The sequence below is a fragment of the Panthera leo genome, chromosome C1 (assembly GCF_018350215.1).
Source record: "Panthera leo isolate Ple1 chromosome C1, P.leo_Ple1_pat1.1, whole genome shotgun sequence".
In the NCBI taxonomy this organism is placed as follows: domain Eukaryota; kingdom Metazoa; phylum Chordata; class Mammalia; order Carnivora; family Felidae; genus Panthera; species Panthera leo.
In genome coordinates, this window is record NC_056686.1 from 185,605,920 (window position 1) to 185,630,739 (window position 24,820).

The window sequence follows — 24,820 nt, forward strand, 5'->3', positions numbered from 1 at the left end:
ATGACCTCCTATATATGCCCTACTATGTGTCCTCTATGAGCTTTTTCAAACTGAATTATTCAGCTATGTCACTGAATACTGCATTGTCATAGGAGCCATACAGTGGGAAGATGTAGGTTGTTCCACATATAGAGAGAGACTGACTGAATAAGGACACTTAAGAGAGTGGCTGGCCTGTAGGAAAAGTTCTTGCCAGAGTCATAAATTTGCTTAAGGCTCATCCTATACCGACACACATTCACACACACACAAAAATTCTGGGACACAAAATTTGAAAATTTAACTGTAACAACCTTATTTCTCTTCATACTCTTTTCACAGTTTACCAAATGCTTTCACATCTTGTTTCTTTTGATCCTCATGACAGTCCTGGAAGGTAGACATAGCAGGTGGTAGCCTTGGGATCTCCGTTCTCAATTAAAGGACTGAAGTAACTTCCCCAACTTTGCACAGCTAACACACAATCAAGTCAGGACTAGATTCCATGGTTTCTTACTTTTAGTCAAGTTCTCCTTCCCACAATGCACCAAATAAGGCTATCTGAGAAACATATCCAAACTCAGCATTTGAATAGATAACAAGTAATGGGAGGTAAAAATTCTACTTTAAAGTAAAGTATTCCTTGGGGCACCTGGGTGGCTCAGTCGGTTAAGCTTCTGACTTCAGCTCAGGTCATGATCTCACTGCTCATGAGTTCGAGCCCCATGTTGGGCTCTGTGCTAACAGCTCTGAGCCTGGAGCCTGCTTCAGATTCTGTCTCCATCTCTCGGCCCCTCCGCTGCTCACTCTCTGTCTCTGTCTCTCTCTCTCTTTCCCAAATATAAAATAAAACATTAAAAAATTTTAAAAAATAAGGTTTTCCTCATTGAGTAAACAGAAAATGAGAAATTGTCTGCTTTCCCCTCTGATCTGCTAATATTAAGTCAGTCTGCCCATTCATTTTCTTTTTTATCTGTTGGAATGTCCATATCAGTTGACTCATAGGGAGAAATGGAGCAAGGGGAGGCTGGGCTGGTACAGAAGAATGTTGGAAGTAAGGTATGGATGCACTTGGTTGGGTGGGGTGGGAGTGAAGGGACTGGGGAGGAGGTAGAGCCCATAACACTATGTCAATGTTTCTCAATCTTTTCATTATTGCCTCACTAAGGAGCAAGAGGCATTTTCCCCCAATCATCCCTCCATGAATTTTTAACACCGTAGGTAGGCCATATATCTGTTTATGTACAGTATATGTATATCAGGGCTTTATCCATCAAAAGAGCAAGATTTTTTTTTTCACCCTTTTGGGGCTGGTATTACCCTCCTGGAGAATGCATGAACTGGATGACATCCCTGCTCAAAGCATTCCCTGAAAGCACACTTGCAAAAAACCTGACCCAAGGTACAGACAGGTGTCTATTCTTATTGCTTTGTTAAGGAAACAGTATGAAAAGATGGCTGTATAAGAAGAGCAAATGGGCAACACAAATGTGTAGGTCACTTTCCACTTAGACTTAATGATCTTTTAAAAGTTTTATAGAATCTGAACTGAAATTTCTATATTTGATCAATTTATTCAGGAAAACACTAATTGCACATTAACAAAGTAATGAATTTCTGATATCTGTCGCTGGTATATCCTAAAATGTATGGCATATATGACTGAGAAAAAGAATTTGGTACTTAATATTTGGGAATAAAGCATATTGCCAAAAATATCTTTATCTTTGGTTTCTCTAAGTTAATATAAAAAGAGAAGATATATTTGAAAGATTGTTTCTGTGCAGCCCATACATCTTGTTATAGTTCAACTTCAGTTTATATTCTCCTATCTTATTTTCAGGGGTGCAGAATGTGGCCTGGCTCTGTTGAATGATGGCTTACATCTTATTGTTTGGGGGCAGCAAAAGAAGACTAAGACCTACTGTGCTCTCCTGAAGCATCTGAGGATGCTTGCCAGAGCTCAGATTAAGAATATGGCAGAATGCTCTCTAGTGTGATATGAAATAAGCCACAGTTATAGACAGTCATATAGTTCTGTTCTGCTTAGAAAACATTACTCTGAAGGGGAACCCCAAGTCAATGTTGAACAAGTCTATACAATATGAGTATGAGTGGGTATATGTACTCAAAATGAGAGTCATCACGCTGCATTTATGTGTGTGTCCAAAGTGAGAAGCGGCAGGGTGCCTGGGTGGCCCAGTCAGTTGAGCATCTGACTCTTGATTTCAACTCAGGTCATGATCCCAGGATTGTGGGATCAAGCCCTCTGTCAGGCTCCACACTCAGATTCTTCCTTTCCAGGGCACCTGGGTACCTCAGTCGGTTAAGTGTCCAACTCTTTATATTTGGCTCAGGTCATGATCTCATGGTTTGTGAGATGGAGCCCCATGTCAGGATCTGCACAGTGCAGAACCTGCTTGGGATTCTCTCTCTCTCTCTCTCTCTCTCTCTGCCCCTTCCCCCCTCTCAAATAAATAAAACTTTTTAAAAAATCTCTTTCTCCCTCTGCCCCTCTCTCCTGCTCACATGCTCTCTCTTGGGGGAAAAAAAAAGTTAAAGTTCAACCAAGGGGACTGTCCAGCTCTAACAGGCTATGAAATGTTTTAGCCAAGGTATAGTAAACAAGAGCCTACATTTCCAAAATACTCTTTTATGTCTGTTCCTCCTCTTAGACCTTTGCCCCAAGGTCAGTTTCTAAGCATGTGCATCCCATATGTCTATTCTTGGATGTCCCCCAGTTGTCTAGCTTATTGAGGTTTCCTTATTATTTGAGATTTAAGAGTAATTGGTTTGAACCACTGCCCATTCCACACATGATAGGTAGTTCAGTGAGACTTTGGTGCAGGGCATTTCTCCTAATTGTCTCTGGCCCTGTTTCTGTTGATTCTCAAAATTCACTACATATTTTCACCTTCTGCATCTTCTGTCCCTTTTTCTAGACCACACTGTTCCTCTCAACATCACCTTGCCCCCTTAACTCCCTTCAAAGGTTCTCATTCAAGGCTATGTCTGAAGGAACTTTATCCACAGTTTGGAGTAACAGAGAAGAATTCTACTACACAGCACTACAGTAAGCATTTTGAATGGGAATGCTACATAGCCCAGTTCTTTAGTGTTTATTTACTCAGACTCTAGTCCTTACTTTCCCCGATGTTATTGGACACTCATGCTAGAGTCAGCTCTCAAAGAAATTTTCTTCTTCACTGCACATGGAAAAGGAACATTTTCTTCAGCAATAAGTTTGAACTGGGGTTAGGGATGGGAATCTTGCACATGTTGTCTGACTCTATTTAGCTGCCCTAAAATCATACCAGATCTTTCTTTGAAGCAAAGAAGGGAATTAAAAACTTGCACAAGATCCTTGTACACATAATTCCTTGTTTGTCAAATAACTGGCTTTAAAAATGTTATCTTTTTTATTTAGACTTTAGAAGGACATGTGGTGAACAGACCTAATTTTTCTGACCTAAATACCATTTTAGCAGCAGGAAATCCTCCCATCAATCTGATATCTAAAGGCAAGAGACAAGTTTTAGGCATTCTATTATATAATTACCACTGTCAGTTAGGTAGCTCCTTTCATAAAGCATGAACCAGGAACCCAAGTGTATCTAACTTAGATTCACCAAATATATAGGCTATATCTGTATTACCTCAAGTGTAAGGATGCAACAGAGGTCAATTATCCTGTTTTCAGATGTTCTATATCTTGCAGATCAGATAAGTTACTGCACTGGACAATTTTTCTTAACTATTTGGCCACATTTATGCACAGTCCAAATTGTAGTATCAAAGCATTTTTTTAAAAAAATGAGATGTCTGTCTGTGGTTTTAAAGCTTTATGGCACATTTAATTTCAGAGTATTATAAAGTTGGAAATTTTCCTCATAGGGACTTAACTTTCTAAAGAAAATCAAGATTGTGGGGCATGTTACTCATTACTTCTCTCTTTATTCAAAGACAGCTTGAGCTTTGCCAAGAGAGAATTATTTAAACTCAATTAAATAACAATAAATGCATATTATTCATAGAGCTATTGATGTAAGATACCCTCTTTTTTATTACAATCACATTTTTGAAAATACAGTGGCTCAAGTAAGAGAATATTGTCAATTGTCTAAGAAAAAAAAGCTGTGTAGCAGGCATTCCACTTGTACGCCTGTTCCACCATTGTCCCAGCTGTAGAACTTTGAACAAATCATTTAACCCCTCTGGACCTCTGGACCTGTTTTCCCATTTATGAACCTATGTTGTACTCAGTTGTTTCCAAATAGCTTTAAAGTTCTTCAAGGCCAAAATTTGTGAGTGTTGTGTAATGGGAGCTGAGAACCAGAAAAGACTTTTCAGATTATCTGGTCCAGTCCTGTCATTCTGCAGATGAGGAACTGGAAGCCCCTACGGTTCTGTGACTTGCCTAAGGTGACCCAGCATGGAAGCTGCAACTAGAAACCAGATCTTCTGGCTTACAGTTCACACTCTCTCTTTCCCCAGATTCATCACAACTATCCCTTGCTTCATATTCTCCAGTTCGATAAATTCATTCTGATCAAGGTCATTTTCTCTAATAGAAGGAGAACAGCAGATTCCTTTATACAGCCATTTCCTTGAGAGATCACCTAAAACCAGCCTTAAATCAGAAGAGATTATGTTATCTGTTTCTATTCCCCACTCTACTCAGGTAAAGGCTCCCTGACTCACTGCCCACCCCGAGGGAGCCCAGCTTACCCTGGGAGACTTCTGGGGCTGCTCAGAGGAAGAGGCAAATTCTCAGAGGACCATTTGATTTGCTTTCATATCAGGGCCACATTGTGACTTCTGTAGAAGCTGGCCACACAGATGCCGTCCTGCTTTGTGACTCTAATGTTTCACGCTAATAATGAGATTTAACCTAGAATGAGAGATTTAAACCTGGAAAGCACTTGGAAGACCATTTGATCCAGTGGTTTTGAAGCTTTTTTTTTTTAAGAGTAAAATTACTTGTTTGCATGAAATTTACGTAGAACACCAAACTAAACCAGTTAAAAGTGGAGGTATGGTAGTTCATCCTGAGAGGCAGCACACCTCCTGATTTTTCCCTTACCCCTCTCAGCAGCCCCGGAGGCACACAACCTTCTCATTTTAAAGAAAGTTAAGACCCAAACAGTTTAAGTCACATGCCTGAGGCCACATGTAGTGACTCAAATTTTGAAAATAGATAAACATAGACTCTGAAGCCAAACTGCTTAGATTTCAACCCCAATTCTTCCATTTCCTGTATGACCTTGTACAAGTTATGTAACCTCAGTTTCCTCATTAGTAAATTAGAAATGAGTAGAGTTGTTATGAGGATAATATATTAATACCTATAAAGCACATGGACCAGTACTCACATATACTCAATACTATAGTCAGCAACATCATTCACAGGATCATTTTCATTATAATTAATCATCAGAGTTGTTGCTATACAGCACACAATGGAGATGAACACTATTCTGAGTGTTTTTTTTTTATTTCCAGTGGCACTTTGTGCCGGGATTCTAGCTGGCCCAACATTAGGAGAATGCCTTTGCCATTGTCAATGCTGGGATAAGTGTGAAGTTTGAAGATGGCATAGGCATGATTAAGGACCTTTAAATGTTCTACGGAAATGTTGGCCCCACCATTGTCTCTGCAAGCCAAATGTGCAAGCAGCTCATTGGGAAGTATGTCACAACACATTTGGAAATGAAATTCAGGCCTTTGTATTTTAATATTTTATGAAAATGGCACTTGGAGAATTTTTTTCTGATTATATATATATTACATAATCATATAAGAAATTTAAGCACTGTGGAAGAATATAAAGAAAATAAAATCCACCCAAAAGCCAACCTTCTTCAAGATACAATTCTTTCATTGCAGTTTCTGTAATAAGATGAACACACAAATTAATCTAAGTAGATAATATATTCAAGTCTTCTTTCTTTCTCCTTCCTTCCTTCCTTCCTTCCTTCCTTCCTTCCTTCCTTCTTCCCTCTCTCCCCTTCTTTTCTTTTCTTTTTTCTTTTCTTTTCTCTTTTCTTTTCTTTTCTTTTCTTTTCTTTTCTTTTCTTTTCTTTTATTTTCTTTTCTTTCAAGTAGCCTCCATGCCCATCATGGGGCTTAAACTCATAACACTGAGATCAAAAGTCACATGGTCTACTGACTGAGCCAGCCAGGCACCCTTCACATTTTCATTTTTAATTAACCTGCAGAATAAGTAAATGTTTCCAATACTGTATCCTAAGACGTCTTAAAATGTCCCTACACTACATAAAGATGAAATATTCAAAAAGTTTAAAAGGCCTTCTTCATGTCACTCTCATTGTTTCTAGCATTTGGAAAGTAGTTTTTAAAAACTCTTCCAACAAAATTAACTAAAATTTAAAATGAAAAAAGTAATAAAATTAAAAAAACTTTCTTCTAACTAGTGCTTTTACAGTAATTTTTATCTACCCATTGTATTCATTGTCAACAATGCAATGGAACTTAATGCAATTTTTTCTCAAATACTAAAGTAAGTCAATGCTTTAGAAGCATTTATGTAGAAACTTTCATTTGTAAAAAATTTACACCTGTCATCAATAATTTAGTCGTTTACCAGTCATTACCTATGTAGTGTGTGTGCCAGGCATGGCCTATTTGCTGGAGATACCTCAGTAAGATGAGTTTCCGGATCTTGGGAAGCTCTGATTTGAGTACTTTTTTATCCAAGCTATTTGAGGTAAATCAACATTCACAGGCCATGAAGTTAAAAATAGTAATAAAGGAGGACTTGGTAAGGAAAATTTCAGAACCACTGCAGCAGATTCTAAAGAAAGCTTGTGAAATATGTGAGGGTATTTTGTTTAGACTTTAAAGATGAATACATATTTTTCTCCATCTTACCTTGCTCTGTCAGTTTACTCTGTCTTTGCCTCTTCTGTGACATGTTTACATTCTTTCCTACCATGCAATAGGATGACCAAATGCTGAATGATACTTGCTGACTGGTCCTGGACGAGATTTACATGCCACCAGTAGCTGAGGGTGGCATGATAGAATACAGGTGAACCCTCAGCATCAGCTCACTTTTCAAATTCTACATCAAAGTGAGGTGAGCAGTGAGGAAAATGATAAATGACTTCTCTGGGTCTCTGAGTGCCTTGACATTATGAGTGTGAGTCTGCATATGAAGGGCTTCCCTGCCCAGTTTCTCTACTGCACCAAGGTTAGCAGATTATCAAGGGTAAAGAGGGTGGAACTCTCAAGTGTGGTGCTTCCCAGCCTCCTTTTCCTTTCCTTCCCTCTCCCTTCTCTCCTGGGCTAAAAAGGGGACAACCTTGCTCTTCCTATAGTTTGTGTGACCATATAGTACACAATATCAAGTTGATCTACAGTAGTGAAAAGCTTTCAGTAATTAAATTATAATCTCTTCCTATTTTAAAGAAAATTTTCTTATTAAAACAATACCTTCTTTAATATTTAGAAAATGTGGATTAGCCAAAAAGGAAGAGAAAATCTTTTGTCTATCATTTGTCTATCCATCACCCATAGATAACCATTATTAATATTTTGGTATGCGTCCTTCTAAACCCTTCTTTATGAATGTGGGTATGTATATGTCACACATATATATCTGTAGAACTGTTTAGTATAACTTGTTTATTTCACTTAGTAACAAACACCTTTCCGTGTTATTGAATATTCTTCATGACATAATGACATAATGGTTGCATGATGTGTCTATGGATAGGTGTGCCATTATTTGATATGTACTTTATTTTTGGACATTTAGATTGTTTCTTGTTTTTTAACTTTTTTTTTCTTACCTACCCTAGTTTAAAATGACCTTCACAGCAGTGTTTCTCAGAATATGGCCCATGACTGTGAGTGTCCCCTTGATAAGTCATGAGCTGACCCAAAAATGGCAGATAAATGATTATGCATTTCTTTTATGGCTAAGTCTGTTAATTCAGCTAGTCTTTTTAAATAATTTTTATTAATTAGCATTTATATTTATAGCATTTACATTTATAATAATTAGCATTGTTATAATATTCTATTATTCTGTATTACATAATATATTTACAACATACATATGTCATCAATATGTATCTATTATCACTTATAATTTGTTAAATACATGTCTTTTGTTTTACATCTTTATTATCATATGTTCTCTTGCATATTACACATTATATATTCTATCATTGTAGAAAATTCAAACACAGAGAAGCAAAAATTTTAAAAATCAACTGTAAGCCAGTAGTCCTACCATAAAGACTGTTAACATTTGGAATACATACATATATATATTTTTCTTCTTTTTACAAGAAAAAGGGGTAATACTATACATAAATATTTGTAATCCATATTTTCACTTAATTGTAATGCATGAGCATTTTTTCAATCAAAATATTGTTTTTTAGGCATAGAATTTAGTGATTCATCACTTACATATAACACCCAGTTCATGAGCATTTTTCAATGTGCATAAATACAAACACACTTCTACAAAACCATTTTTAATGACTAGGAACTATTATATCTTACAATGCACATAATTTGTTTAGTCAGTTCCCTCTTATTGGATATTTAGGTTAATTCTAATATCTTTACTATGACAACTAATCTGAAACTGAACGTCCTTGCAAGTTAATCTTTTCTCCCTCAATTGCTTCTTTGAGATTCATGCCCAGAACTTTGACCTGGACTTGAAAGCACGGCCTCCATTTGGAAAAACAAATTCTTCCTGCCATTTGAGAGGAGAGCTTGTCATAAAGGAAGTCTCCACTTCCTGGAAATAGCATTCACTTTCCTGTGTGTGTAAGTAGATATAGTCATTCTTGAAACAACTGCTGCTAGCCCAGGGAGCTCGAAACTCAGGGTTCTTTCCCAGCACAACTGGTGACCAGTATCTGAGAGAATAAATAAGATAACCTATTTCTACATGTGATTTTCTAAGCAAGTGATTCAGATTGTAAAGTTAAATGGGAAATTATCTTCTTTTCAGTATCTCCAGAATTTTCTGATATCCCAGAAGAGTTCATGAGTGCTCTAGAAGATTTCCTTGTAATAACACCCCAAGGAATTCGGATGTTCCAGGTCAGCGGGTAGAGTTTTGTTTTTTGTTTTTTAAATCTGTCTATGCATTCAATGAATGCATTATACATGTATCTCCCACTTTTCAATAGCTATTTTTTTTTATTACTTGTAAGGGTAAAGTCTACTAAAGCCAGCCAACATTACCAATTTTAACTCACACACGACTTGCTTGGTTTAGCTTCTATGCTTTTACTCAAGGCTTCACAAGGAGTTAGATTCTAAATGTCTCTTCTCCACTATATCAGTTTTGTTGCTTAAAATGTTCTCCTTTTCTTAGTGAATGCCTGTCCTTTCTTCAAAACCCAACTCAACATTCACTGCTTCTAGGACCCTACTTGACACAGCCATCCTAAATCTCCCAGGAACTTGTGTATTTTCTTTGCACCATATTGTGTAAATGTGTATATTTTGTTATGTATAAACTGTTCTTTATTGCTATATTAAGTTAACCATGTTATTTTAATATGTATTTGTCTGTATTCTGATACCCTTGCAAGCTTGTAGAATCTTTAAGGAGAAGAACATCTTCCTTTTGGGGAGGTGAGGGGGTAGATTGTAACCAGAATATATCTCTTACCACACTGCCCAATGGACATTTATTAACTCTGACTCACAGATATAGATACCCAATTGCCTATAATTTTTCTTCACTTGTGAGTAAGCCAGATATATCAGACCCAATTTTCAGTGCCTGAGAATGTCTGGAAGTAAAATAACTTGCTTTATTCATTGACAGTGTGTGGATCCCTACCGACCGTCACAAGACCCCATCAACCACCCAGTCATGCACCAGTCAGCCATTAAATATGCCAGGGAAGCTGTGTTTAGTGATGGCATGTCTCCTGTTGCCCAAGAACTCTTCTTGGCTTTAGTCACAAGCTGCAGATCTCACACAAACATCATGTAAGAGAGTGAAAAATATTCCTATGTATTACTGGAATGCATTCACAATTTCACATCACAAATGAGAGGTTATTTAAGTCAACTAAGAATTCATTTCCTCAGGGCATCTGGGTGACTCAATCCATTAAGTGTCCAACTTCGGCTCAGGTCATAATTTCACAGTTTGTGAGTTCAAGCCCCACAGTTCGTGAGTTTGAGCCCCACATTGGCTCTGTGCTGACAGCTCAGAGCCTGCAGCCTGCTTCAGATTCTGTGTCTCCCTCTCTCTCTGCCCTTCCCCCGCTCATGCTCGCTCGCTCTCTCTCTCTCTTTCACAAAAATAAATAAATGTTTTAAAAAATCTTGAAAAAAATATATATTCCCTCTTCTGAATGGAAATCAGTCATTTTTTTAGCATATTTTTGAAAGAATCTAATGCCAAGAGTCCAAACATCTGCCAAATATTGACACTTTTAAACACAGAATACTGTCCCTTATTTAGTTATGAGGTCCATTGTAGTTTTTCCCTGTGTTTGAGGAATCATTTATATTGTACCATGAACTTACCCCTGTAAACTCTATGTGTACTTTCAAATTTTCCCTCCTAGATCAATTGATATTTCAGAAGCCCTGGCACTTCCAGGTATTGTCAATGTGATAACAGCAGGTATTGTCAATGTGATAACAGCAGAGGATGTTCCAGGAAATAATAAGCATCAGGGAGAAGTTCTCTATGCACCCAATGAGGTGTGAGATTTGTGTGGGGCGTATTATTCAAATGATTCACTGAAAACACCAAAATGATTATTGGTTATGACTCTACATCCATGGATTCATGTTCACATCACAAAAACTGCAGGGAACCAATGATTCCACATCAGTGATTCTCAAATTCTCTCTTGAAATGTGAACATAAGATTCTGATCATAAGCTATAAGCCCTCTCAAAGAAGGCTTCTAAAAAAGTTGTGAAAACCATAGAAGCAATATAGAACACAGGACATTAAAAGAACCGACAGAATTTCAGGATGACTGGATTAATATGTGTGATATGGGAATGATGGGGAATACAACTGAAGACAGAAGCCAGATAATCAATTTCTGCACCCAGTTTTTGAACCCCCTAAATCCCACTCATGCCACTGTTTTAAATTTATTCTCATAGGTGGAAAATAATCTTTCCTTTGGTCATAGGAACCCAGTGGGTAAATGTAAGAATGTGGGAACAGTAATTCCTTTTTAATGATTCTGTGTCTTAGCTAATGGTAACACGTGGCTTTTCTGCAGGTGATTTGCATGAGTCGGATTATCTGCACTGTGGCTGCTGATACCTATGCTCATGCAAGAGAGGCAGCTAAAAAAGTGAAGATGACTTGTGAAGACATAGAACCAAAGATTATCACAAAAGAGGTAGTCGAGCCACTTCATGCCTTCTAGAATGACTAGGTCAGTATACTTTTGGCAGAATTCAACTGGTGGAGTCACAAAATAGTATAAATTGGGCTCCATCTATACTTCATTCAGAGTTATTTATGTTTCAAAGCAAAGGCTCAAGAAATCGACACCTCGAAACATAATACTGAGAATTTCCCTGCCTGCATTTCTACTTCCTTCTTGTGACCACTTCTCCCATTCTCTTGACAAGACATGTTCTCATAATATAGATAGGTAACACCAGAGGAATGTCCTTATGACCTCTATGTAAAACTAGTCGGTGGGAAAATCCAGAGCACTGTGAAACTGAGAACAGTCATAACATTTACTGTCCTGTGTCTCCTGCCCCCTTCCTACAAGCTCTGGAGATAGAAAACTCAGATTGGTATTCTAACTCCATCTTTTAGTAGCTCTTTCTTTCTTTCTTTCTTTCTTTCTTTTTTTTTTAGTGGCCTCTTAATAGCAATGAAAGCTTTGGCATGTCACGTAAATTCCTCATACCTCAGCTTTCTCAACTATAAAATGGGAGCCATAAAGCACCTACATGAAAGTCATTAGAAGGTTTAGATGAGAAAATCCAGGTAAAATGCTTAGAACAGCACCTGAGAGATACGGAATGCATGTAGTAAATGTTTGCTATTATTTTTGTTTTAGTTGTTGTTATTAATGAGGGCAAGAACATGTTGCATAGTGCTTTATAGCCCCAGCATTTAGCAAAGCATTAACCCAAGGTCAGTCTTAATAAATGAGTGTGATGGAGGGAGAAGTGAATAGATGGGTACATGAACAACATGAAACCCAGCCATGTAGGATACTTTTTCAGTATCCTCTGATTCTCCTCTGTTCTTCCCAAGAGTCGCCAAATTCAGGTCTTTCCCAGTTATCTTTTCAATGCCTTTAAGTCTGCCCCTTTCTTTCCACTCTCAATTTCACCCCTATCCCACCCTTCAGCACATACCTTACCACTGTCAGATTTACTACAATAACCACTTAAGGAGCCTCTTGTACTCCATTTTAAACCTGTCTACCCACCACATTAACTTTTCTATGCCTCAATGTTCATTGGGTCACTTTTCTTATACAATAATGTCCCCTTGTATAAGGGTCTTAGCATAGAGCTCAAGGTCTTTCATAGTCCAACCTCAATTCACCTTTGAAGCTCATCCACATGCTCTTGACAGAAAACTTGCTCTCCAGCCAGCCTGGCCTTATTCTCTTTTTGGCCCCTCAGCTTATTTTCAACCTCAAGCTATTGCTTTCTGAGGTGGCCTTGACTTCAAATGATTTCCCCCTCTCTTCTCTAACTGTCCTAATTCCATGCAATTCAGCCTCTAATTTAGGTCACCTACACAAGGCCATTTCTGAGCATTTCCAGTTCCACCAGCCTCCTCCTTGGCCTCTCTCTACTCTTCTTATCTGCACCCCACCATAAAGTTGACACCTTAATACCCACTGCCTCAGGTCATCACTCAGCAGTCTAGAGGGTGGGACCTTCTAGATATGCTTATCTCCCCCTCAGCGCTTCCTCCAAGCCCTGAACAAAACTGAGTCACCAATACCTGTAGTCTATTGTAACACAATTTCTGCTGACTCTCTACACTCCTTAGATTGTCTGTCATGGTGTATGAATATCTGAAAGAACAGGAGCATAGCAGTTTGATGGCATATGAACGGTTTATTAAGATATGAGAAAACAAAACTTTTTATTATTTTGCCCTAGAACACAATTCATTTTTCCATTGGAAAAAAAAAATAGAGCAAGGAAATTTAGAGCAAGCCTTTAAATATGTTGATCAAATCATTGATGGTAAGTTGTCTTGGGCCAAAAAAGTGATTCCTCTAAAGTTGAAGACTATAAGTTAATTATCTGGTTTGAGAAATACTGAAACTCCAAGGCAGAGCTCTCAACCCTAGTGTGATTTTTAAATCAAAATTTTAAATGCACAAATAATAAGTTTACAATTTGATGAAATTTTATGTATAGGTATAAATCTATGTAAACACTACCCACATCAAGATCTAGAACACTTCTGGGGAGCCTGGTTGGCTCAGTTGGAAGAGCATGCAACTCTTGATCTAGAGGTCATCAGTTTGAGCCCCATGTTGGGTGCAGAGATTACTTAAAAATAAAATCTTTAAAAACATATAGAGAGAGCCCAAGGAAAGCAACAGCGGCAGATGGGGAGGAAGCAGCAGGCTTGGAAGACCCATCTGCCTTCAGTAGGTTTCCGCTCTTTGCTAGGGACAACAATTAAGTGAGGTCCCCAAGTGAAACCCAAGTTCAAACCTGGACTGTTTGGAGGAGAAGAGACCAACATGGTGGAGAAGTAGGGGGATCTGAAGTTCCCTCCTCTCTCAAACAAAGCAGTATTGAAGCTAAAGGACTTTCAACTCTAAGAGTCCAGGTGGCAAAGCGACAGAGATACTTGCAAAGACCCACCAGGACAACATGACAGGCCATAGGTGCATGATTGTGAACTGAGAGAAATAAAACAAACAAAGGGGAGGGATCCCCTTCTGTAGAGAGACAAAGGGAAGAGAAAGAAGCTGGGGAAGCATAGGACTATATCTGGGTAAAAGAAAAACCACGGACCAGGATGGTGAAAGATTCAATGTCTAACTGCAGGGCTTTCTCCAGACTAGGGCTGGCTGCCCTTTTCACACACCTGGGGAGGTGGGGAGCCAGCCCCAGGCTTGGTAACTAGTTCAGAGGTGCAGTCCGCAGTGGGAGAAAACAATCCCCTCCCTGGAGTGCTATGGGAAGAAAGTATACATCCACTCAAAGGAGTGGCACGTCACCAAAACCAAGGTGGACAGTGTGGGAACATTGAACACATGGGGGTTTAAATCCCAGCGAAGTGCCAGGAAAGCACAGGAGTTGGCAGAGTGGGACAAGCCGCCTTGTTTGCGGCCATAGCACAGTGAGGACAGCTTGAACAGAGTGATTTGGGACATCTGGTCTGTGGAGGTGAGACTGGGGGGTTGCCATTTTTCTCCCCATCACCAACAAGGTGGGGCTTCAGGGAATGGACTGTGGGTCCACAATGGAGGCAGGACCTACCTACACCAAACCAGGGCCCCTCCACGCCTGGTAACTGTGTATATACTGGAGCGGGATTAACATGATGAACCAGACAGCCCCTCCTCCAGACCAGCACTGTTGCTTTGCCTGGTTTAATTCTCGGACAATTCTTATTATATAGATATATTCTTCCTTCCTTTTCTCCTTCTTATCTCTTCCCTCCTGTAGTCTGGTTACTCTGGTTGTTGGTTTGTTTAAGCAGATTTAATCTATTCTCTTGATAGATGCTCTACACCTCATATATATATATATATATATATATATATATATATATATATATTTAATTTACATCCAAGTTAGTTAGCATATAGTGCAACAATGATTTCAGGAGTAGATCCCTTAGTGCCCCTTACCCATTTAGCCCATCCCCCCTCCCACAACCACTCCAGTAACCCTCTGTTTGTTCTCCATATTTAAGAGTCTCTTATGTTTTGTCCTCTCTCCCTGTTTTTATATTATTTTTGCTTCCCTTCCCTTGTGTTCATCTGTTCTATGTCTTAAAGTACTCATATGAGTGAAGTCGTATGATATTTGTCTTTCTCTGACTACACCTCCTTCTTTATTTTCCTTTCTCTCTCTCTGGCTTAAGCCATATAGTTTCTCTGTCCAGTCAATTTTTATTTTTTTTCTTTTTTCCTGCTCCTGTCATTTCTTCCTTTTCATGGAATAAGGCCTCGTCCATCAGCACCACCTCTACCCTGTTGTTTACTTGTAGTTGGTGTTTCTGATTTTTGTTTTTGGTGTGTGTGTGTGTGTGTGTGTGTGTGTGTTGTTTTTGTTTTCTGTTTGTTTTTTGTTTGTTTGTTTTCCTTTCCAGGGCTACTTCAGTGGAACAAATCAAAGCACACCTGGTGGAGGGTCCAAAACATGACTAGGAGTAGGGATAAAGTAACAACGGTCACAACAACAGAGAGCAAGTAACACTCCAAAAAACACCTCATGAAGGGCCAAGCCCTGGGCAGTGTATGACCCCCTCTTTAATATAGTAGTGATTGCAGGTACAGGACACATAACAAGCTTTTAAAACATGTAGGGGACAGAAAACTAGCCAAAATGATGAAATGGAGGAATTCTCCTCAAAAGAAATTCCAGGAAGAAATGACAGCTGAAGAATTGATCAAAACAGATATAAACAATATAACTGAATAACAATTTAGAATAATAGTCATAAGATTAATGGCTTGGCTTGAAAAAAAAAGCATAGAAGACAGCAGAGAATCTATTGCTACAGAGATCAAGGAACTAAATAAAAAATAGTCACAATGAATTTAAAAATGCTATAAATGAGGTGCAAAATAAACTAGAGGTGGTGACAGCAAGGACTGAAGAGGCAGAAGGGAGATTAAGTGAAATAGAAGATAAAATTATGGGAAAAGGTGAAGCTGAGAAAAAGATAAAAAATTCTGAACCACAAGGGGAGAATTAGAGAAATAAGTGAGTCAATGAAATAGAACAATATCCATGTCATAGGAGTTCCAGAAGAAGAGAGAAAGAAAGAGGCTGAAGGTATACTTGAAAAAATCATAGCTGAGAACTTCCCCAATCTGGGGAAGGAAACAAACATTGAAATCCAGGAGGCACAGAGAACTCCCTTCAGATATAACTTGAATCAATCTTCTGCATGACATATCATAGTGAAACTGGCAAAATACAAAGATAAAGAGAGAATTCTGAAAGAAGCTAGGGATAAACGGGCCTTAACCTAAAAGTGTAGACACATAAGGGTAGTAGCAGACATATCTACTGAAACTTGGCAGGCCAGAAAGGAGTGGCAGGAAATTTTCAATGTGATGAATAGAAAAAATATGCAGCCAAGAATCCTTTATCCAGCAAGCCTGTCATTCAGAATAGAAGAAGATAAAGGTTTTCCCAGACAAACAAAAACTGAAGAAATTCATCACCACTAAACCAGCCCTATAAGAGATCCTAAGGGGGACTCTGGGGAATGTTGCAAAGACCACAAAGTATCAGAGACATCACTACAAGCATGAAAACTACAGATAACACAATGACTCTAAATCCATATCTTTCACTAATAACACTGAATGTAAATGGACTGAATGCTCCAATCAAAAGACATAGAGTATCAGAATGGATTAAAACAACAACAACAACAACAACAACAACAACAAAACAAAAACAAAACAAGACCCATCTATTTGCTGTCTACAAGAGACCCATTTTAGACCTGAGGACACCTTCACATTGAAAGTGAGGGGTTGGAGGGGTGCCTGGGTGGCTCAGTCGGTTAAGCGTCCGACTTCAGCTCAGGTCACGATCTTGCAGTCCGCGAGTTCGAGCCCCGCGTCGGGCTCTGGGCTGATGGCTCAGAGCCTGGAGCTTGCTTCCGATTCTGTGTCTCCCTCTCTCTCTGCCCCTCCCCCGTTCATGCTGTGTCTCTCTCTGTCTCAAAAATAAATAAACGTTAAAAAAAAAATTTTTAAAAAAAATAAAAAAAGAAAGTGAGGGGTTGGAGAACCATCATGCTACTGGAAGTCAAAAGAAAGCTGGAGTATCCATACTTAGACAAACTAGATTTTAATTTTTTTAATGTTTATTTATTATTGAGAGACAGACACAGAGTGTGGGCAGGGGAGGGGTAGAGAGAGGGGGGAAACACAGAATCTGAAGTAGGCTCCAGGCTCTGAGCTGTCAGCACAGAGCCTGACGCACGGCTCGAACTCACAAACTGCAAGATCATGACCTGAGCAGAAGTCGGTCGCCCAACTGACTGAGCCACCCAGGCACCCCCAGACAAACTAGATTTTAAGCTAAAGGCTGTAACAAGAGATGAAGAAGGGCATTATATCATAATTATGGGGTCTATCCATCAAGGAGAGCTAACAATTATAAATGTTTATGCACTGAATTCGGAAGCACCCAAATATATAAATCACAAACATAAGCAATCTTATTGGTAAGAATGTGGTAATTGCAGGAGACTTTAATATTCCACTTAAAGGAATGGACAGATCATCTAGACAGAAAATCAATAAAGAAACAATGGCCCTGAATGATACACTGGACCAGATGGACTTGACAGATATATTTAGAACTTTTCATCCTAAAGCAGCAGAATACACATTCTTCTCAAGTGCACATGGAACATTCTCCAAGATAGATCACATACCGGGTCACAAAACAGCCCACAATAAATATAAAAGAATTGATATCATACCATGCACACTTTTGGATCACAATGCTATGAACCTTGAAATCAACCACAGGAAAAAGTTTGGAAAACCTTCAAACACATGGAGGTTAAAGAACATCCTACTAAAGAATGGATGAATCAATCAGGCAATTAAAGAAGAAATTTAAAAATATATGGAAACAAATGAAAATGAAAAAACAACAATCCAAACCCTTTGGGATGCAGCAAAGGCAGCCCTAAGAGGTAAATACATTGCAATCCAGACCTACCTCAAGAAACAAGAAAAATCCCAAATACAAAATCTAAAAGCACACCTAAAGGAACTAGAAGCAGAACAACAAAGAAACCCCAAAGCCAGCAGAAGAAGAGAAATAATAAATATCAGAGCAGAAATAAACAATATAGAATCCAAAAAAACCAGTAGAACAGATTAATGAAACTACGAGTTGGTTTTTTGAAAAAATAAACAAAATTGATAAACCCCTAGCCAGACTTCTCAAAAAGAAAAGAGAGAGGACCCAAATATATAAAATCATGAATGAAAATGGATTTATCACAACCAATCTCCCAGAAATACAAGCAATTATCAGAGAATACTATGAAAAATTATATGCCAGCAAACTGGACAACCTGGAAAAAATGGACAAATTCTTAGACACCCACACACTACCAAAACTCAAATGGGAAGAAATAGAAAATTTGAACACACCCATAATTAGTGAAGAAATTCAATCAGTTATCAAAAATCTCCCAACAAGGGGCGCCTGGGTGGTGCAGTCGGTTAAGCGTCTGACTTCAGCCAGGTCATGATCTCGCAGTCCGTGAGTTCGAGCCCCGCGTCAGGCTCTGGGCTGATGGCTCGGAGCCTGGAGCCTGTTTCCGATTCTGTGTCTCCCTCTCTCTCTGCCCCTCCCCCGTTCATGCTCTGTCTCTCTCTGTCCCAAAAATAAATAAAAAACGTTGAAAAAAAAAAAAATCTCCCAACAAATAAGAGTACTGGGCCAGATGGCTTCCCTGGGGAATTCTACCAGACATTTAAAGTGGAATTAATACATATCCTTCTCAAGGTATTCCAAAAAATAGAAACAGAAGGAAAACTTCCATACTCATTCTATGAAACCAGCATTACCTTGATTCCCAAACCAGATGTAGACCCCACAAAAAAGGAGAATTACAGGCCAATATCCCTGATGAACATGGATGTAGAAATTCTTAACAAGATACTAGCAAATCGAATTCAACAGCCTATAAAAAGAATCATTCACCATGATCAAGTGGGATTCATTCCTGGGCTGCAGGACTGGTTCAATATTTGCAAATCAATCAATGTGATACACCACATTAATAAAAGAAAGGATAAGAACCATATGCTCCTGCCAATAGATGCAGAAAAAGCATTTGACAAAATTCAGCATCCTTTCTTAATAAAAACATATTTAGAACACTTCCAGCACCCCCAGAAAGCTTCCTCTTGCTCCTTCTCAGTCAGTAACCCTTCCAAAGTTTTACCTCTTCTGAACCTCATATTAATGAAATCTTATAATATAACTTTCTTTGTGCCTACTTCTTTTATTCAACATTGAGTGTGGAAAATTCATCCATGTTGTTGCATAGATCGATAGTAGTTCTTCATTGTACAGGAGTATTCCATTATATAAATCTTCCACAATTTATTTATCCATTCTACTACCGATGCATTACTGAGCTATTTTCAACTTGAGTATGTTATTAATAAAATTTCTATAATTTATACATATCTTTTTGTGAACATAAGCACTCATTTCCAATGAAATATACCCAGGAGTAGAAATGCCAAATAATAGTGTTTTTATATGTTTACCTTTAGTAGTTAATGCCAAATATTGAAAAAAAATATATTCCAGTTATACTCTTATTAGCAATCATGAGAATTGCATTGTTCTGTTGTTATCAGTCTTTTTAGTTTTATCTAATCTGATGAAGTAGTATCTCATTGTGGATTCAATTAAATTTCTTTCATGACTGTTGATACTGAACCCTTCTCATATGTGTATTGACAATTTTTATATTCTCTTTTATGAGATATTTGTTCAAGCCTTTTGCCTGTTTTTTTAATTAACTAAAAGTGATCATTAAATTAATATTATAATTATATTGCTGTAAGTATATATAATTATTTTTAATGTAATTACTAATATAATAAGTAATTGATTTACTTACAAATTAATAGAAAGTTTCCATGTTTTTGGTGTAAGTTCTTTGTTGATTAGAAGTATCATACATATCTTCTCCCAACCTGTGGATTGCATGTTCACTGTCTTCACAATTCTTTTTCATCAACAAAAGTTCTTGATTTTAATGAAGTACAATTTATCAGTCTTTTCTTAATGGTTAATGCTGTTGTGCCCATGAAGAAATTCTTGCCTATCCAAAGGTTATGAAGATATTTTTCTGTTTTGTCCTAGAAGCTTGATAAAATGCTTTAGCCTTGATGTTTAGGTCTCTGATCCATCTCAAATTAATTTTTCTATATGGCATGATGCAGGGGTAAAGTTTCAGTTTTGTTCAAGTGTATATCCAATTGACCTAACACCATCTATTAAAACTATTTTTTCCTTTATTGAATTGCAGTGCAGCTTTTATTATTTTCCATGTGTCTACATATGTGTTGTTCTATTTCTGAACTGATATTCCATTCATCTGTTTATCTGTATTTGTAATAGACCTCACTGTCTTACTTGCTATAACTCTATAGTAAGTCTTGAAATCTGAGAGTATAATGTCATTTTCCTACTTCTTTCTCAATATGACCTTAGCTGTTTTAGATTCTTTGCATTTCCATATACATTTATCAGTTCATCAATTTTTACTAAAAAATAACTTGCTGGGATTTTGACTTGTATTGCATTGAAACAATATCAACTTGAGAGACTCAAAATCTTAACAGTATTACATTTAAATCCATGAATATGATAGATACCACCTTTTACTCAGATTTACTTTAATTTCTCTCAGTAACTTTGCAGTTTTTATATAGAGATCTTGCACATCCTTTCTAATATTTATACCTAGTATTTGGTGTTTTATAATGCTGTTTTAAATGATATTTTTATTTAATTTTCTACTTGCTTGTGTCTAATACATAAAAACACAATTAGCTTTTATACACTGACCTTATATCTAAGAACTTTACTAAATGCACTTACTGTTTTAATAGTCTTATAGATTCTCTTCAATTTTCTGTACACACAAACATATCATGACAGTTTTATTTACCTTTTCCAATCTTGATACTATAATTTATTTCTTTGTTTGTCTGCTTTGACTTACTACACTGGCAAAGACCTAGTTAGTATATATATTTTTTAAATACCAATACCAAAATCCCATCTCAGACCAATGAAATCAGAACTGGAGTACAGGATGAGAGCATCAGTATTTATCTAAACATTCCCCAGATGACTCTAATGTGTAACCAGGGTTGAGAAGCACAGTTATTTCCTAAGAGAATTACTATCGGTCTTAGGTAAAAGAAAATAGTAATTTTCACAGAACTTAGTACCCTCTTCTAAATAACTAGAATGGAGAGTTCTATAAGCTTTTAGTCTTTTGCTAAAATCTGGAAGAGTGCTTTTTTTTTTAACCATTTTGCATGACTCACATTTTGTTGCCCCAAGAAATAATTTCAAGAAATCCTTCGACTCCTGGCAAAAATAACTCTTCACTTATTTTAACAGCACAGGAATCTTTTGGCTAATTTTTGTTGTTGCTATTCTTAATTGAATTATAGTTGACATACACTGGCTAGTTTTAAAGTGAAAATACTGAAGTATTTAGTACTTTATTTCATTTTAAAGTAAAAATGCCTTCCAAGTATTTAAACTAGGGCCAAATGCCTCTTCTGGTATAACCTACAAAATGGTAAGGATAAGGATGTACTGGGCAAGCCAAAGTATCAGCTAAACCAGCAAGAGCTGGCTGGTTTTAGGGAAAGAAACAACCTCAACTTTGCCTTTTCTTTTTTAAGTTTATTTATTTATCTTGAGAGAGACAGCGAGAGGCAGGAAGGGACAGAGAGAGAGGGAGAAAGAAAGAGAGTCCCAACTGGGCTCTGCACTGTCAGCACTGAGCCTGACTCAGGCCTCAAACCCATGAACTGCAAGACCATGACCTGAGCCTGAAACCCATGACTCAGGCTTCAAACCCATGACCTGCAAGACTGACTGAGCCACCCAGGCGCCCCCTCAGCTTTGCCATTTTAAATCTTTGTGTCCTTTTACAAGCTACTTATCTTCTTTAATTCAATAATTCTAATATCACCTAACTGAGGTACATATTATTATTAACCCACCTCCACCCTGATTTTACAGAAGAGGAAATGACAGTTTAATACCTTGGCCAAAGTCACCGAACAAAGAGATGACAGTGCCTGGATATGTGGCCAGGTTTGTCTGTATGCTCAAGTCCAGCACATCATGGATCTCACCATCCCACTTGACAGATGAGGAAACTGAGGCCAAGAGAGAGGAAGGGAATGACCCAGGGTCATACAGCTGTTTGTGCACAATGAAGATTAATTAGAAAAAAGTAGTTTAAGGGCACCGGGGTGGCTCAGCTGCTTAAGCATCTGACTCTTGATATCTGCTCAGGTCATAATCTCATGGTCATGAGATTGAGCCCCGGGTCAGGCTTGGCCATGCTGAGCATGGAACCTGCTTGGGATTCTCTCTCTCTTCCTTTCTCTCTCTGCCTCTCCCTCTCTCCAAAAATAAATAAATAAACATTTTAAAAAAATAAAGAAAAAAGTGGTTTAACCAAATGATAAAAGTCCAGCTCTCCACAAACTAAAGCAACTTGCTCCCCGTAAACCAAATATCACTGAGAGCCCCCAGTCTGGGACTTTCAACTGAACATTGTCCTGTGTTTATGCCTTACAGGTAAGGTCCACATAGAAGGGCAGGAAAATTTTTACATGGAAATGCAAACTATCTTGGCTATCCCAAAAGAAGAAGATAAAGAAATGGCGTTACAGCTTGGAACCCAGTTTTCAAGCCATGTGCAAGTAACTGGATATTTTTGGAAAATGAGACTCCAGATGACGGTAGGCTGTGAGGCCCTGACAACCAGGCACTCTGCTCTAGAGGACTTTCGATTCCTTCCACTTCTATGCCTCTGAGTATGCTCTGTGTATTTCATATTAGCTACAGTCCAGAATGAAGAAAAATGGGGCAATATTTCCCTGAAAGGGAAAATATTTTGCTACCTTCCAAAATTTAGGGCAAGATTTATATTACCCTTATAACAATTGATGGTGAAAAACCTAATCTCAGGGAGGTCAAAGCCTTAGTATTATATTTAAATCTCCCTTTGTAGTTCATTTGTGTTGCTTCTTTGTCTGAATATTTTCATGTATTAGTGATGCACCAGTAAAGCTATTGCATTTCCTGTGCAGTAGCAGATGATTTCCAATCCTAGTCCAGTGGTTGAGATATAAGGCATGGCTGCACCTAGGCAAGTAAAGGATTCTCTGAAATTCCCCTCTTCTGAAATGTGGAGTTGTTGGGCCTAGAATTGTGCCTGGCACAGGAGGATATTTAAATATTTATACTGGGAGGAGGAGTAATGAAGAGCATCACTGAGGGGGAAAGCTGATGGCTTCCTGGTGGAGCAGAGTGAGTTGGTGCTGTGGGGTCCTAAAGGGATGGATAGACTCAATGTGAGGAGGAAGCTGCTATTCAAGGCAAAATGAAAGTCTGAGAGGACTGATGTTGAGCTGGGATGTGACTGGGGCCTCTGTGGTTACAAGTTTTAAAGTGGAACAGCATAGGAGTGAGGAGTTATGGTTTTGCCCCTAAAAAGCCATGTGATCTCCCACAAGCTGCCAAGCACCAATATCTTTTTCTATAAATTGAAGGAGATGATAAAGATCACCTCTGAAGTCTCTTTTGACAGAGAGTATGTAGCTCTGGGCTCCAAATGGATAACATGTATGTCCTCCCAAGTCACCATTGCTGCCTACCAACAATACCTTCTAAGGTATGATTAGTCAACTTCGTGAGGCATTTCCCAGGGGTAACTGGGGCACAGGACAGTCACAGCTCACAGCCCAGAACCTGGGTCAGTATCAAAAGCAGTCCCAATAAAGGATTTGTATAAACAGAGAAGGTCTAAGAATGACTAACAAGCACATGAAAAGATGCTCACAGCCTTAGTCACCAGAGAAATGCAAATCAAAACTATAGTGAGATACAACTTCACATGCACTAGAATGAGTATAAATCATAAGACAGTAATAACTATTGATAAAGATGTGGAGAAATTGAAATCTTCATACATTGCTGGTGGGCATGAAAAATGGCACAGCCATTTTTGGAAAATACCATGGCAGTTTCTAAGGATGTTAAAGATGGTGACTACATAACCCAACAATTCCATAACTAGGTATCTACCCAAGAGAATTAAAGGCATGTGTCCACACAAAAATTTATACACGAATAGCCAAAAGTAGAAACAACCCAAATGTCCATCAATTGATGAATGGGTAAGCAAAATATGGTATATCTCTACTTTGGAATATTATGCAGCCATAAAAAAGAATGGAGTACTATTCCATGCTACAACATGAATGAACCTTGACAACATTATGCCAAGTTAAAGAAGCCAGACCACAAAAGACCACATATTGTAAGATTACATTTATATGAAATGTTCCAAACAGGCAAATCTATGGAGACAAAAAGTAGATTAGTAGTTGTCTAGTACTAGGGGACTGGAGGAAGATAAGGAGTCACTGCTTGGTAGATCCAGGTTTCTTTGAGGATGCTTAAAATGTTCTAAAATTAGATTATGGTGATGGTTGCACAAATTTGTAAATATTCTAAGTGCTAAATAACTGAGTTTCTTTGACTAGGCAGAGGGCTAGATAATGGTACATGGGTGAGGAAATAAACTATTAAATTGCACTTATGTGGCTTTGGGGACTCAACCTCTTGCAGGAATTTGTGGCTGCAGCATTAAATGTTCCAAGGAGTAGAATCACCTGCCACATGGAAAGAACTGGAGGAGTGTTTGGAGTAACCAAGCCTGCTCTGCTAGTGATGAGGGAGCATAAGGCAAGGGTTATGTGTGACATTCCTCAGGCACTCCTGGCTGCCTAAGAACAAAGGAAAGGAGAAAACAAATAGTTAACTGATAGAGATCACAATCATGCAGGACATGAGT

At 38.1% G+C, this 24,820-nt stretch overlaps 1 pseudogene; it reads left to right on the forward strand.

The window, feature by feature from the left end:
* Window positions 1-24,820, forward strand: part of LOC122226067 — a 68,753-nt pseudogene that overhangs the window by 23,972 nt on the left and 19,961 nt on the right.